Raw genomic sequence first — 15,532 nt, 5'->3', positions numbered from 1 at the left:
AGTGGGAAACTAACCTCACACTGCTCCTACGCTCTTTCAATACAATGATAAACCACTAGGGGGAGAAAACGCAGAGCGCCGGATCCTCTACCGTACTGAGAATCTCCAAAGTCACAGATCCCCAGGGCTGTACCCTAAGGGGACTGGGGTACGAAGCACCAAGACACCAGCTTGGATCTCATCTACAGCCAACATTGCTCCTCTGTAGTCTTTTCTGTAAAAACTGGCTTCACGTGAAGGAAAGTTCGTTTTCTCAGCACTCAGAACTGAATCCCACAAGCCGATTCAAGTCGCAAAAACAAAAATGGAACACAGCAAAAGGTTTTCCCGAAATGAGTCAAGGGATTGCAGAGGGCTGTGGCAGTGCATTCCACCTTGGGGTTGGGCTACTACTTCAAACTGATTCTGGCAGAAAGACGCGCAGCAACGCTGCGTGAAAGGCCTTCTTTCTACAACCCATAACCGCTGCTGGTTAGCCACTGACAGCCGCGGTTAGCCACCGCGCCCCTCTCTCTCGCCCCCCAACTAATCTCGCTTCCTCTATGGGCGTAAAACTGAATCTCACTTGCTCCCAATATTTCATTCTACACCTCTACCCTAGCTTGCGTGCGGCTCGTAGAAACAAATATACGACGCGCACGCTGTCCTAGGATGACACAACACGCAGAGTACTGCAGAAGACGGAGAAATAAACAGTCACACGCCTGAAAAGCAGACCCAACAACACCCCCACTCCGGGCGGAAAAGCAAGGCGCAGACGCAGTGGCAAGCTGTTACCCGATTTGCCCACTTCCCCCGCCTCCTCTCTTCCATTTCACTTCCGCTCCTTTGCCCATCTGCTTCCGGGGCATTGTAGGCTCGGCCCCTCCTCAGCTCTTACCCTCCTCTGCCCGAGGAGGGGGGAGTCGAGGGGGTGGGGAAGAGTTCGTTGTTTGTTTACACGATGTGAGCGGAAAAAGACCAATAAAGTTTATTCTGGAAACAAAAGGAAAAAAAACAGGGGCGACAGAGAAAGGAGACGGGGGCGGGGGCGTGTGGCGGGGGCTAGCGAGGAGAGGGAGCGAGAAGGAGAAAGCGGCAGTTCCGGTGCCGCGGCTGAGGTCTCGGGCTGCTGCTCCCGCGGCCGCTGGGGCTGGGGCTGGGGCCGCCGGCGAGGCAGGGCTCGGGCCCGGCCGGGCAGCTCCGGAGCGGCGGGGGAGAGGGGCCGGGAGGCGGGGGCCGTGCCGCCCGCTCTCCTCTCCCTCGGCGCCGCCGCCGCCGCCGCCGCCGCCGCCGCCGCCCGCGGGGCTGGGACCCGATGCGGTTGGAGCCGCGGATCCTGGAGGAGCCCCGAGCGTGAGTAGAGCGTGGACTGGCCGGGAGCGGGTGCGGTGGCGATGGGGACCGGGTGGGTGCCGGGGACTCCCGGGCGCGCCTGCAGTGTTGGGCGGGGGCTCCCGGCCGGTCGTCTCCCCGCGGCGGAGTTCGTCTGCTATCGCCGCTCGCTCTCCTTCGCCTGCCCCTGGCCTCTCCCAGCTGCAGAGGCTACGGCTTGCCGCTCCCTCTCGGGCCGCCGCCTCACTCCTCATTTCCTCCTTCTCCTCCCATTTTTGGGGATGGGGCGATCGGAGGCTGAGGAAGTGCACCCAGGGCCGCCGCCCCGGCCGCGCTGGCTCTGTCTCCGGCGCCCTGCACGCCCACCCGGCCCGCGGGCGGCGGGGTAGCGGCGAACATCGCGGCGTGAGGGATCCGAGCACTGAGCCGCGAGCTCTTCCTGAGGGGCTGTCACACCCTAGGACTCCGGCCCCGCCACCCCGGCGGCCCTGCTTTTGCCTCTTACTGGGTTTAAATCGCCCGGCAGGGGTATTGAGGGAAAACCGGTCTCCCCACCCCATAACTCCCCTCCCACCCTTCCTTTTCGAGGTTGTTTTTTCCTTTTAACCGAGACAATCGAACGTTTGGTTCCTTCATTCATAAACTAGACACATTATCTCATGTGACTTGTGTCTTTACGAAGTCTATTATGTGATGACTGTTTGAGAGCTCCGAAGTGGCTCGGAAAGGTAGGGTAGCGCCCCGGATCGAGCTATGTAAACAGCAGACGGTTCAGCCAATGTGTTCTGACCGCGGTTTGAGGGGTTTATTTTAGGATGCTGAAGGAATTGTGGTGATGGTGGCCGACCATGTTACCAGACTCGGGAATCGAAAGCTCTTTTCTTAGATGTCAGTTGGGAAGCTGTTTACACAGTTACATAAAGGGTAAGGGGAGCCCAACAAGAAGGAGCTTTGTAGAAAACAGTCTGCATATTCTCTCATGATCCGAGTTGTGATTGCATCTTGGTGAAGCTTCCTCATTCCAGCACTGAGCCTTTGTGCACATGCAGGCTATGGATTTGCGGAACGATATTTTGGATGATAGGTGGGGAGGACGGGGTGGGGGGGAACCCCTAGGAGACATGAGTAGGTAAATGCCAGGTAACTCAAGTCGGGTGATTTCTATTGCCATTCTTGAGTCACTGCGGGCAGTGTTGATTCTCTGGGTTTTTGCTTGCACCAAACAAAATTCGTTTCGTGTAAGAAAAGACTTGGAAAATACTTGGGATACTGTGTAGCTAGTTTAGTTCGGTTCTCCAAGCAACTGCAGTCTAAGAATTTGTTAACCTGTCTGTGTATTAAAGTTTTAATGTTTCTTTAACTGAAGCATCAGATTCTGGTTAACAGTACAGATCTCCATTTAAACATCACATGTTCTGGAAAATTTTAATTATCAGACTAACAGTTCTGCAATGTCATCAGCCAAAATTATCTGAAGACAGCCGTGTATTTTGTGTGTTGGTGTTTTGTTTTTTAAATTTTCTCATCACATGTTTTGGAACAAGATTGAATGTCATTCATAACTTTTTTCAAAAATTTCTTGTTCATTTTCCCACTAAAATCACAAAATAGGTGATTGAAAGAAATGATAGCAAGTCGTAATAGTAATAGCATCATTGAAATAACAAGAAAATAAAGTAATATCAGGTTAATTATCGTTGACTATGAGTATAAAGTTTGAAAGACATTTATTCAGTTTTAAAGAATTACAAAAATAACATATATAATGCAGACCAATGTTTTTAGATTTTCAGTGAATTGGATATGGCATTAAATACAAATACCGTACATAAGCTGAAAAATCACTTTGAAAGCATGTATTCTCATCAAGTTAGGTATGAGAAGATGTTAAAGAGAAACTGTGAAAAAGCATTAGCTTTGCCTTATTCTGTATGGGACAAGACCTTCAGGAGGCAGAGTTCCTTCCTGTCAGGACAAGATCCTCTTCATCCCAAATGAGTATTCCCTTAACAAAAGGCAACAAATCTTAAAGGGGGCCCCATCCAAAATGAGTATTCTCTTAAAAGATACTTGAAGTAGATCTTAGTAACTTTTCCCCAGGAACAGTTTACTTTGTGTGTAGCTTATTCCTTAATAGTGCCCTTTACTGAGTAAAGATTTTTAAATAGTTGCAATTAGCATTTGAAGGGTATTTGCTGTGTTGATCTGTTTATTTGGAGAGAGCTAACTTTAATCCCATTTGATCTCTTCAGCAGCTAGAATAGCATTAAAAGGATCAATTTTCTAAGTTACTATTTTATATTGTGAATTCTGGAGTGGGGATGATTCTTTAAATGGAATGTGTTTCTTAAACATCCAGTGGTAGTATTAATGATTTTAAAAAATAACTTAGAAGTGTAAGCTTTAGAATGTCATGACTTAAGCAGTTTTCTTAAGTATATTTAGCTATATAACAGTCCTGTAGCTCGAACAATGTTGTTATCCCTAGGAATGATATTCTAAGTCCAGAGGTGGTGGAGGATAGATTCATTGACAAAACTGACACTTTCTGATGCCTTTCGCTATGTCATGCTACCTTTGGTTTTTAGTAAAGCTAATGAAACTAAGAGCCAGAGAAGATTCATTAGTTAAGATCACCTTTCTCTGTATTCGTAGTAATAAATATGCATAACTAATTTCAAATTGGGGATTCAGCCTGGTGGATAAGGCTTCCATGTCCCCTGTTGCCTACGTTCAGTGTCTGGCTCCAGCTCTTGACTCCAGGTTTCTGCTAAGGCAGACTCTGGGAGGCAGTGATACGGCCCAAGTGAATGATTTTCTGCCACCCATGTGGGAGACCTGGATTCAGTTCTTGGCTCCTGGCTTCAGCCTGGTCCTGTCCACCCTTGCATTATAGGCATTTGGGGAGTGAACCAGCTGATAGGAGCACTCTTGCTTGCTATTCTCTCTCTCTCTCTCTCTCCCATCAAATAAATTTTTTAAAGATTTTTTTATATTTATTTTAAAGAGTTACAGATAGGGGAGGAGAGACATACACACATATACACAGGGCTTCCAAACACTGGGATCACTCCCCAAATGGCTGCAACAGCTAGGGCTGGGCAAGGCCAAAGCCAGGAGCCAGAGCTTCTTCCAGGTCTCCCATGTAGGTGCAAGGGCCCAAACACTTAGGCTATCTTCCACTGCTTTCCCGGGTGCCACAGCAGGGAGCTGGATCTGAAGTGGAGAAGCCGGGACTGGAGGTGGTGCCCACATGGGTTGCCAGCATCAAAGGCAAGGCTTTACCTTCTATACCACAATGCTGGCCTCCAAACAGATTTTTTTTTAAAGTTAACCAGGAGTGGCCGGTGCAGTGGCAGAGCAGGTGAAGCCACTGCCCTCAGTGCTGGTATCCCATATGGGCGCTGGATCGAGTGTTTGCTACTCCATTTCCAATCCAACTCTGCTATGGCCTGGGAAAGCAGTGGAAGTTGGCCCAAGTCCTTGGGCCCCTGCACCTGCATGAGAGACCGAGATGAAGCTCCTGACTCCTGCCTGCGGATTGGCTCAGCTCCGGCCATTGCGGCCAATTGGGGATTGAACCAGCAGATGGAAGACCCCTCTCTCTCTCTCTCTGCCTCTCCTTCTCTATGTAACGCTTTCAAATAAATAAATAAATCTTTAAAAAAAATCACCAGGTAATTCTAATAGACAAGATTGTAGTGTCCTGGCTTTAAAAGACCTTTTGATCTCTCTAACTCTGCCTTTCAAATAAATAATCATTAAAAAAAAAAAAAAAGAAAAGAAAAATATGAGTTGGTGCTTGCTTCTCTCATACCTCCCCTTGGCTTTCCATGCAAATGTTGTTTGTACTTACAGAAATATTTATGTACCCTGTTTCTCTTCCTTAACTAGCTGATTCCTACTCATGTTCCATATCACCTCCTTTGGTCTGTGTTAGGTGTCTCTGCTTCCTGTTCCCCTAGCATCTTGAACTCCCACTATCATAGCATTGATCATACTGAATGCCTACTTGTTTGTCTGTATCCTGCACTGGTATTTTTTTTTAAAGATTTTTTTATTTATTTGAAAGGCAGAGTTACAGAGAGAGAGGGAGAGACAGAGAGAGAGAGAGAAAGAGAAAGAGAGTAATCTTCATCAGCTTGTTTACTCCCCAGATGGCCTCAATGGCCAGGGCTGGGCTGACCAGGAACCAGGAGCTTCTTCCAGGTTTTCCACATAGGTATAGGGGCCCAAGTACTTGGGCCGTCTTCCCCTGCTTTCTCAGATGCATTAGCAGGAAGCTGAATTGGAAATGGAGCAGCCAAGACAGGAATCGGTGCCCATATGGGATGCCAGCACTGCAGATGGTGGCTTAGCCCACTATACCACAGTGCTGGCCCCAAACCAGCCCTGTACAAGTGCTAAATTCCATGAGGGTAGGGACTCTGTCTTATACACAATTATATTCTTATTGCCATGCATGGTAGCTAATACACTATAAGCACTTGAGTGAATAAGTATATTGGAGACAGACTTCTTTACAACATGTAATAATTTATAACCAGATAAGTTTTTATTCTTGCCAAATGCATTTAAAATTTTGGTCACTACAAATATATATCCTTGAAATTAGTATGCATATGATTTTTATTTGTAGACACAATTGAGATGTTTCAGATTGTACCAGAAGTGACACTCTACTTCAAACACATACACAGGCAGAAATGATTATCATTTTTATACAGAGTACTGTACTGGAAGTCAGGAGACTGGAATTCAAATCTGTTTCACCATGAGCATTGTGTCTTTGGGCAAATCAATCTCAATATCTTTGGTCTTTATCTGTAACGGGGATTGTACTAGATTCTCGATATGGTACTTGGTGATCTCACCTTAAAATTCTGAGTGTTAACAATATGGGCTTTAGAATATGATGTCTTGGTTCAAAATCTGATTCTTAAAACTTAACTTGCAGGATTACTTGACAGATTTCCAAATCTGTATAGTGGGGGTAATTACTTAGAGTTGTTGTTGAATTAAATGAGAGAATGTAAATCCAAGAGAGTTATTTATCTGGATCAGTGCTTAATAAACCTTCATTTCCATTCCCCTTCTCAGATGTTAGATCCCCTGAGTAGATTTATGGAGATAACAGAAAGACACAGTCTGTGTATTAAGTCCTATTTTCCCTGTACATGCTAGGCACTGCAGGTGTGAAGCATTGTTGCATAGTGGGTTAAGCTGCCAACCCCCAGCGCCTGTATCCTATATAGGCACAGGTTCAAGCCACATCTGCTCCACTTCCAATACAGCTCACTGCTAATGTGCCTGGGAAAGCCATAGAGGATGACCCAAGTGCTTGGGCCCTTGTACCCTCATGGGAGACCTGGAAGAAGTTCCTGGCTTCAGCTGACCCAGCCCTTGCAGCCACTGGGAAGTGAACCAGTGGATGAAGGATGAAAGATTCTATTGGCCAGCGACACGGCTCAATAGGCTAATCCTCCGCTTGGGGCGCCAGCACACCGGGTTCTAGTCCCTGTTGGAGCACCGGATTCTGTCCGGGTCCTCCTCTTCCTGTCCAGCTCTGTTGTTGCCCAGGAGTGCAAGTGGAGGATGGGCCCTGCACCCACATGGGAGACCAGGAGGAAGCACCTGGCTTCTGGGTTCGGATCAGCGCGGTGCAGCTGCTATGGGAGGGTGAGCCAACGGAAAAAAGGAGCGATTCTCTCTCTCTCTCTCTTTATTTATTTATTTGACAGGCAGAGTGGACAGAGAGAGAGAGAGAGAGAGAGAGAGAGAGAGAGAGAAAGGTCTTCCTTTTGCCGTTGGTTCACCCTCCAATGGCCGCCACAGCTGGCGCGCTGCGGCCGGCGCGCTGCGGCCGGCGCACCGCGCTGATCCGAACCCAGGAGCCAGGTGCTTCTCCTGGTCTCCCATGGGGTGCAGGGCCCAAGCACTTGGGCCATCCTCCACTGCCCTCCCTGGCCACAGCAGACAGCTGGCCTAGAAGAGGGGCAACCGGGACAGAATCCGGCGCCCCGACCGGGACTAGAACCTGGTGTGCTGGCGCCGCAAGGCGGAGGATTAGCCTAGTGAGCCGCGGCACCGGCTCGCTCTCAATTCTACCTTTCAAGTAAGTAAGTATATTTCTGAAAAATAGGTCAGCGCCGCGGCTCACTTGGCTAATCCTCTGCTTGGGGCGCCGGCACAACGGGTTCTAGTCCCAGTCGGGGCGCCGGATTCTGTCCGGGTTGCTCCTCTTCCTGTCCAGCTCTCTGCTGTGGCCCGGGAGTGCAGTGGAGGATGGGCCCTGCACCCACATGGGAGACCAGGAGGAAGCACCTGGCTCCTGGCTCCTGGCTTCAGATCAGCGCGGTGCAGCTGCCATTGAGGGGTGAGCCAACGGAAAAAAGGAGAGATTCTCTCTCTCTCTCTCAATTCTACCTTTCAAGTAAATAAGTATATTTTTGAAAAATAGGCTGGCGCCGCTGCTTAATAGGCTAATACTTCACCTTCGAGGCCGCCACCCTGGTTTCTAGCCCTGGTCGGGGTGCCTGGTTCTGTCCGGGTTGCTCCTCTTCCAGTCCAGCTCTCTGCTGTGGCCCCGGAGTGCAGTGGAGGATGGGCCCTGCACCCGCATGGGAGACCAGGAGGAAGCACCTGGCTCCTGGCTTCTGATCGGCGTGCTGCAGCGGCCATTGGGGGTGAACCAACGGAAAAGGAAGACCTTTCTCTGTCTCTCTCTCACTATCCACTCTGCCTGTAAAAAAAAAAAAAAAAAAAAAAAAAGTTTGCCCAACTTTGGATATACTAATAATATATTGTAGTTGTATCCTTTATTTGCATTTAATCTTTTATTATAATCAGTTGATTTGGTTAAAAACTTTTTTAGATGTTCTTACTTCCTCACTCCACCTATACAGTTTAGGGAGTTTAAAGTTAAAACACATGAGTAAAAATATATTGCTTGCTAAGTAACTCACATTATTATGAGATAATTTAAATTGTTACAGATTTCACAAATCTTTAGGAAAAAATGTATACATGTTATTTATGTTGTAAATTTATATCTAATACAGGAATATCATGTTTTCTATTTGGCCTAACAATTAAATACTCAAATTATCTGTTTCATTTTGGTTTTGAGTTTGACAGTTTATCTAAGTTGTTGTCATTTATGTTAGTGGTTAAGTTTTAGTAACTTTTAGATTTCAATTGCAGGTTTTACAAAAGAGTCTTTGTATCAAGGCCAGGATTGCCATTTGAAATAAATGTGACATTTAAAAAAATTTTTAAAGAATTTTTATAGGTAGTGCTTATCAGGTGCACTTCAGATTTTAAATATTTGTGTTGTAAAAGCCAAAGAAGTCAGTGTTGCGATGTGAAAAATGCTACTCAAGGATAGATCATTTCTGCTCTGATCGTCTCTTTCCTTACTCAGCAGGAGTTTGTATGTCTCAGTGGAGAACTGCATTTTATAAAGAACTACAAAAACATGAGGCAATATTATGAAGAGGATGTTAGGCATAGATTTTTGAACAGGTGAGGACCGTGTTGTGTTCATTTTTGTATCCTCTCAACATCTAGCATAGTGCCTGAACGTAGGTTATCAAAAAGCACTGATTAAAAAAATAAGTAATATTATATTGGGAAATCAAAATACTATTCTTAGATTTCTGTCAGTTAATAGCTGTATACTTAGAACTCTGAAAATTAGATACATTGGGTGTACTAGTACAGTTGGTCATTTATTGAGTTTAGATTTGAAATATATAAGAAACATTTTTCTTTAAGTTGTTAACTAATTGCATATTTCTGTTGCTATTTGTAGACATTTTTCTTGAAAGGTTAGGGAGAGGTGGTGTGCTGTGATGAAAAGAACGTTGGATTAGGAATTAGAAAGTATGGGTTCTCCATTCAAACATTAATTAACTGCTTAGCCTTAGATCTTGATCTTTCAGAGCTTGTTTCTTCACCTGCAAAATTCTAAGGTCTCTATAATTCCCCAGCTCTCAGATCCCTAGCATTTTAAAGTCTGTTTCTGATTTCAGGAAAGAGCAAGTAAGCCACTCCCTAGAGGAGCAAGTCTATCAGTTGTGTTTTCAGAAGCTACAATCTTTCTGTCTCCTTGTTTATAAATTTGTGCGTGTTTGAAAGCCTATTTGTGAAATTCTGTGGCAGAGAAAAAGTACCATTGGAAAACAGAGGAAAGCATTATTATTGTTACTATTTTGTTTCTTAAATGTTTTTCTTCAGTAACTTTGGAGATTCACACTTAACACAGACATAGTCATCTTGGTGACTGGCATTGGAAGCAGTTAAATGACAGGCATTAAGAATAGGTCATTCACTACACACCAGTGGCCAGAGTTAGAAAGGCCAACAGACCTGTCACAGCACCCTGAACAGCCATTGACCATCACCCTTACTTATTAAAAGACTTCTAGGAAAGTATTGGTAACCTATCCCACTAGATGGTTTTTGGAAAATATATTCTAATCTTAGAAACATAATTTCAAAGGCATAGTAAGCTTCTTTTTTTTTTTTCTGTGTCTGCCTTCAGTTGTGAAGACACATGTGTGGAAAGATAAAAAATTATTGTCCTTGGTCACAAGGCAGTGATGTTTATGCTATTGATTTGTTTCTGTTAATGTTCAAATTACTCATCTTCAGCTTTTGAATATTTTTTAACAGCAAACTGGTCAGCTAGTGAGATATTGTTTAGAATTATTTTGAGTAGGTACATACTTTCAACAAGTTAGTCAGATTTCTGTGTCTTACTTTTCTTTGAGAGATCTTGCTTTTCCAAGTGCTTCTCGTGATTAACTTCCTCAGGTCTGGACCTGAAACTACTATTGTATTTCAAAACAACTGACTGACTGCCTTTACCTAAGAGCAAATGAAGTGTACTTTTTTCTTAGAAGTTTAAAAAAAAAAAAAACTTAACATACTTATTTTTAATGTTCACACGTATTTCTTAAGGTTTATTTATTTATTTGAAAGGTAGAGTGATGGGGGTTGGGTAGGGGTTCACTCCCTAAATGGCTGTAGTAGCTGGGGCTGGGCCAGGCTCAAGCTAAGAGCCAGGAACTGCATTTTTGTTTCCTATGTGTATTGTAGTGGCCCAAATACTTAGGCCACCTTCTGCAGTTTTCTCAGGTGCATGTGCAGGGAGTTGGTTTAGAATGAGAGCAGTTGGACTGAAACCAGTGCTCTGGCACTCTGATATTGGAAGTAGTATCACAAGTGGTGGCTTACCATGCTGCGCAACAACACCCGCCTCTCCTTAGCAGTTTAACTTCCTAGGCAGTTCTAAAACATTGGAGCTTTAACTAAATCATTTACTATTATTCTGTGAATATAGTTTTATGGAGCACATCATATAAAGCAACATTAGTGGGGAAAATACAGAATCCAAACTGAAACGAAACCATACATGACGACAGGGAAAGGAGAGAATTATATTTTGAAACTTATTTTTTTATTTATAAATATTAATAACTTTTAAAGTCATTTTGTTATAAAAGTTTTCTTAAAGTCTAATGGCTATTATTTGTAATTGATACATTTAGGCAGCATCTTAAAATATTTATGAAAGTGATATTTGAGTTCTTTCTTCCTAATTATACACCAGGTATAAAAGTTAAACATGGTTTTTCAAAGCAGTCTCTATACTTGTCTTGATGATAATAATAATAATAGCAAAGCTCTAAGCAATTTAGAATATTAGTAATTTAGAATATTAGTAATTTTATGACATGGACACTGGTTATTTTTTCTACAATTAAAGTGGCTAACCTTAAACTTTCTTAGTGATTGTGGGACTCCTGATTCTCCCAAAATAATTTTTAATAAATATAAGTACAGCTGTTGAAGCAGAATTAAAATGGGTCATGTTATGGTCTTTTTGTTAAGTTTAATATCTGATACAAATTGTACTCTTCCCGTTAAGTACTTTCTTTAAATTTTTTTTTTTTTTTTTATTTTGGAGGTAAAGAGAAAGGATAAGAATTCTCCTCAAATGGGACAGGCTAAAGGAGAGAGTGAGAAGGGAACTCAGTCTAGGTCTCCTGTGTGGATGTCAGGGACCCACCAGCAGGAAACTAGAATCAGGAGCCAGAGCCAGGCACTCCAGGAAGAGATATTGATGTCTTAACCCCTAGCTCAAATCCCATCACCAGCGAATACTTTTTTCCCCAGCCAAAACTGGGGTAAGTAATCTAGCAGTAGAATAGAGTATTTGAAGTAAGACAATCCTGGAAAACCCACTAAATAAGGTTATATTCTTTAGTTTTCCTTTCCTTTTCCTCTGCTAAATATTTGGCGAATGCAGTGTGTACTGCAACTAGACTATCAAGATTACTAGTTTTGTAACTTTGGGCAAGTAACTTAACTTTGGTGGCTTAGGTATTCTTTGAATGACACGTTTTGTTGCTTATCAAAGAGGGATTTTAACTACCTACAAAATAATACTTTAATGAGGATTAAGTGAATAATACATGAAAGCCTTTTGGTCAGTGCCTACCACATAATAAGCACTTTATAAATATTTGTGAACTCCTTGAGGGTAAGAACCATTTCATAGTCACTGATTTCTTTTGAAACTTTAACACTGAATAGTGTATTGAATTCTCACCATTCTGAGAATTTACTAGTGGATCCAGTCTGGGTAATGAACAATATAGATTGCCTTCTAACAAGTTTGGAGTAGCTTTCAATACTTTATATCACTGCTTGCTTTTTGTTCTATTAAAGCATTTAGGGGCTGGCAGTAAAGCACAGTGGTTAAGATGCTGCTTTGGATGCCTGCATTCATTATTGGAGTGCTTGGGTTCAAGTACTGGCTCTGCTTCCAATTCCAACTTCCTGATAGTGCACATCCTGGGAGGCAGCAGGTGGTGGCTCAACTGCTAGAGTCTCTGCCATCCATGTGGGAGAACTTGATTGAGCTTCTGCCTGGCCCAGCCCTAGCTGTTTTGAACAATGTGGGATGAACCAGTGGATGGAAGATCTCTGTGTCTCTGCCTTTCAAATACAGTTAAATAAAAATCTTTTAAACTTTTAGATTTCATTCTAGCTCAAGGAATCTGAATTGGATTTCATACCTAATTCTTTGAGAAATTAGCATATGGAGATTTAGCTTGATGGAGTGCAGGAATTAATGGACAGAAGATATTAAGTAAATGGATGTGCATTTTTTCACATGTAGTCTGAGTGTCCTGTGGATTGATTTCCCCTATCTATTTCAGGAATCTGAGAATCTCAGGAGGTATCTTAACAGCATTATACCATTGAAGCAGTGCTTGTTTTGCACTACTGGATATTTTCTTTCCCTATCTTCATACACTAAAGATAACAGTTGTGTCATATTGTCTCATAGTCCCTATGTTACTTGCTTTTTTAGAATTTCAAGTCCTGTTTTGAAATTGCTGGCATATCTGCCAATCCTACTTGCACTGAAATCTTTATTGAATGTAATATTTAACACTTTTGTTTATTATGCTGCTACCTAGTATACACTGACAAGATTTCTAAGCCTGCCTTAGAAGTCATTTATGTGAAGATAGGAAAGCAGCTGTGTGTTTTGATTATTTTCATCAGTCCAATCTCTAAGTCTTTGCCTTTAATTACAAAGGTAAATAACTTGCCACTAATAATAAGTTTCTCTGGTATTATTTCTTTGGTTTCAGTACTGTTGTTTTTATCTTATATAAATGATGCTATTAGCTCATATTTAAGTTTGTGGCAAGTGTGTGTGTGTGTGTGTGTGTGTGTATAGTTTATCTCTCATGTTTTATCAGTTTTGGCTAGACTGCCCTTCATACTTGCACAAGTATACTCAAAATGATGATTCCATAGTCTATGTTTCACATAAAATGAGATAATAAAAATCCATACTTAAAAAGACTAGCTTATTAATTTATAGAGATTACTTCAGAAAATTCTGCAACTTTTGATATAATTTGTTCATAATTGTTCAGAATTTTCATTGTCATTGGCTTTCTTTAAAAAAAAAAACACACACACACAAAAAAAACAAGATTTATTTATAGAGAAAGATCTTCCATTCACTGATTGATTCCCCAAAAGGCCAAAAATGGCCAGGAGTAAGCCAGGCAGAAGCCAGGAGCCAGCAACTCTGTCTAGGTCTCTCATGGGTAGCAGGGGCCAAGCATTTAAGCTGTCTTTTGTTAGCTTTCCATGTGCATTTTTTTTAACTTTAATAAATATAAATTTCCAAAGTACAACTTTTGAATTATAGCGGCTTTTTTCCCCCAAAACCACCCTCCCACCTGCAACCATCCCATCTCCCACTCCCTCTCCCATCCCATTCTTTATCAAGATTCATTTTCAATTATCTTTACATATATAAGATCAGTTTAGTATATACTAAGTAAAGATTTTAACAGTTTTCACCCACGCAGAAACACAAAGTAGAAAGTGCCATTTGAGTACTAGTTATACCATTAATTCACTTAGTGTAACACAGTAAGGACAGAGATCCTACATGAGGAGTAAGTGCACAGTGACGCCTGTTGTTGATTTAACAATTGACACTCTTATTTATGACATCAGTAATTACCCAAGGCTCTTGTCATGAGCTGCCAAGGCTATAGAAGCCTCTTGAGTTCACCATCTCTGATCTCATTTAGACAAGGCCATAGTCAAAGTGGAAGTTCTCTCCTCCCTTCAGAGAAAGGTACCTCCTTCTTTGATGGTTGATGGCCTGTTCTTTCCACTGGGATCTCACTCACAGAGATCTTTCATTTAGGGTTTTTTTTTTTTTTTTTTTGCCAGAGTGTCTTGGCTTTCCATACCTCAAATACTCTCATGGGCTTTTTAGCCAGATCCTAATGCTTTAAGGGCTGATTCTGAGGCCAGAGTGCTGTTTAGGACATCTGCCATTCTATGAGTCTGCTGAGTATCTCGCTTCCCATGTTGGATTGTTCTCTCCTTTTTAATTCTATCAGTTAGTATTAGTAGACATTAGTCTTGTTTATGTGATCCCTTTGACTCGTAACCCTATCATTATGATCAATTATGAACGGAAACTGATCACTTTGACTAGTGAGATGTCATTGGTATATGCCACCTTCATGGGATTGAATTGGAATCCCCTGGCACGTTTCTAACTCTACCATTAGGGGTAAGTCCGATTGAGCATGTGCCGAACTGTACATCTCCTCTCTCTCTTATTCCCACTCTTATATATACCAGGGATTGCTTTTCAGTTAAATTTATTTATAATTGTGTGTTAATTAAAGAGTTTAACCAATGGTATTAAGTAGAACAAAAAATACTAAAAAGAATAAAGTATTAAGTTGTTCCTCAATAGTCAGGACAAGGGCTGATCAAGTCATTGTTTCTCACAGTGTCCATTTCACTTCAACAGATTTCTTTTTAGGTGCTCAGTTAGTTGTCACCGATCAGGGAGAACATATGATATTTGTCCCTTTGGGACTGGCTTATTTCACTCAGCATGATGTGTTCCAGATTCCTCCATTTTGTTGCAAATGACCGGATTTCATTTTTTTTAACTCTGTATAGTATTCTATAGAGTACATATCCCATAATTTCTTTATCCAGTCTTCTGCTGATGGGCATTTGGGTTGATTCCATGTCTTTTTTTTTTTAACTTCTATTTAATGAATATAAATTTCCAAAGTACGGCTTATGGATTACAGTGGCTTCCCCCCCATACCGTCCCTCCCACCCGCAACCCTCCCCTCTCCCACTCCCTCTCCCCTTCCATTCACATCAAGATTCATTTTCGATTCTCTTAATATACAGAAGATCAGTTTAGTATACATTAAGTAAACATTTCAACAGTTTGCTCCCACACAGAAACATAAAGTGAAAAATAATAGATGATTTTTTAAATGATGTTGAAGTCAGATCAGACCTATTGTCATGTTTAATCCCAGTGAGAGTCAAGTTGGGAATTGATAATTTCTTTTTTTTCTTTTCTTTTTTTTTTACAGAAGATCAGTTTAGTATACATTAAGTAAAGATTTCAACAGTTTGCACCCCCATAGAAACACAAAGTGAAATATACTGTTTGAGTACTTGTTATAGCATTAAATCTCAATGTACAGCACATTAAGGACAGAGATCCTACATGAGGAGTAAGTGCACAGTGACTCCTGTTGTTGACTTTACAAATTGACACTCCTGTTTATGGCATCAGTAATCTCCCTATGCTCCAGTCATGAGTTTCCAAGGCTATGGAAGCCTT

At 42.3% G+C, this 15,532-nt stretch overlaps 1 protein-coding gene across 3 annotated transcripts in view; it reads left to right on the top strand.

Moving 5' to 3' along the window:
* Positions 1 to 1,193: 1,193 nt before the first annotated feature.
* The window catches only part of PIK3CA (phosphatidylinositol-4,5-bisphosphate 3-kinase catalytic subunit alpha), a 103,953-nt gene continuing 89,614 nt past the window's right edge, over positions 1,194 to 15,532 (top strand). Inside the window, exons 1-2 of one of the 3 annotated variants that reach the window (XM_070072478.2) lie at positions 1,195 to 1,335; positions 8,741 to 8,838. The gene's annotated coding sequence lies outside the window, so the exon portion shown is untranslated. Of the gene's footprint in view, positions 1,336 to 8,737; positions 8,839 to 15,532 lie in introns of all 3 variants that reach the window. The other 2 variants (XM_070072479.2, XM_008266536.5) reach the window with 2 other exon arrangements.

The sequence above is a fragment of the Oryctolagus cuniculus genome, chromosome 4 (assembly GCF_051225735.1).
Source record: "Oryctolagus cuniculus isolate XC-2025 breed Fujian yellow rabbit chromosome 4, ASM5122573v1, whole genome shotgun sequence".
Lineage (NCBI taxonomy): Eukaryota > Metazoa > Chordata > Mammalia > Lagomorpha > Leporidae > Oryctolagus > Oryctolagus cuniculus.
The sequence above is the reverse complement of the archived record's forward strand: the minus strand, read 5'-3'. Positions and strand labels throughout refer to the sequence as shown.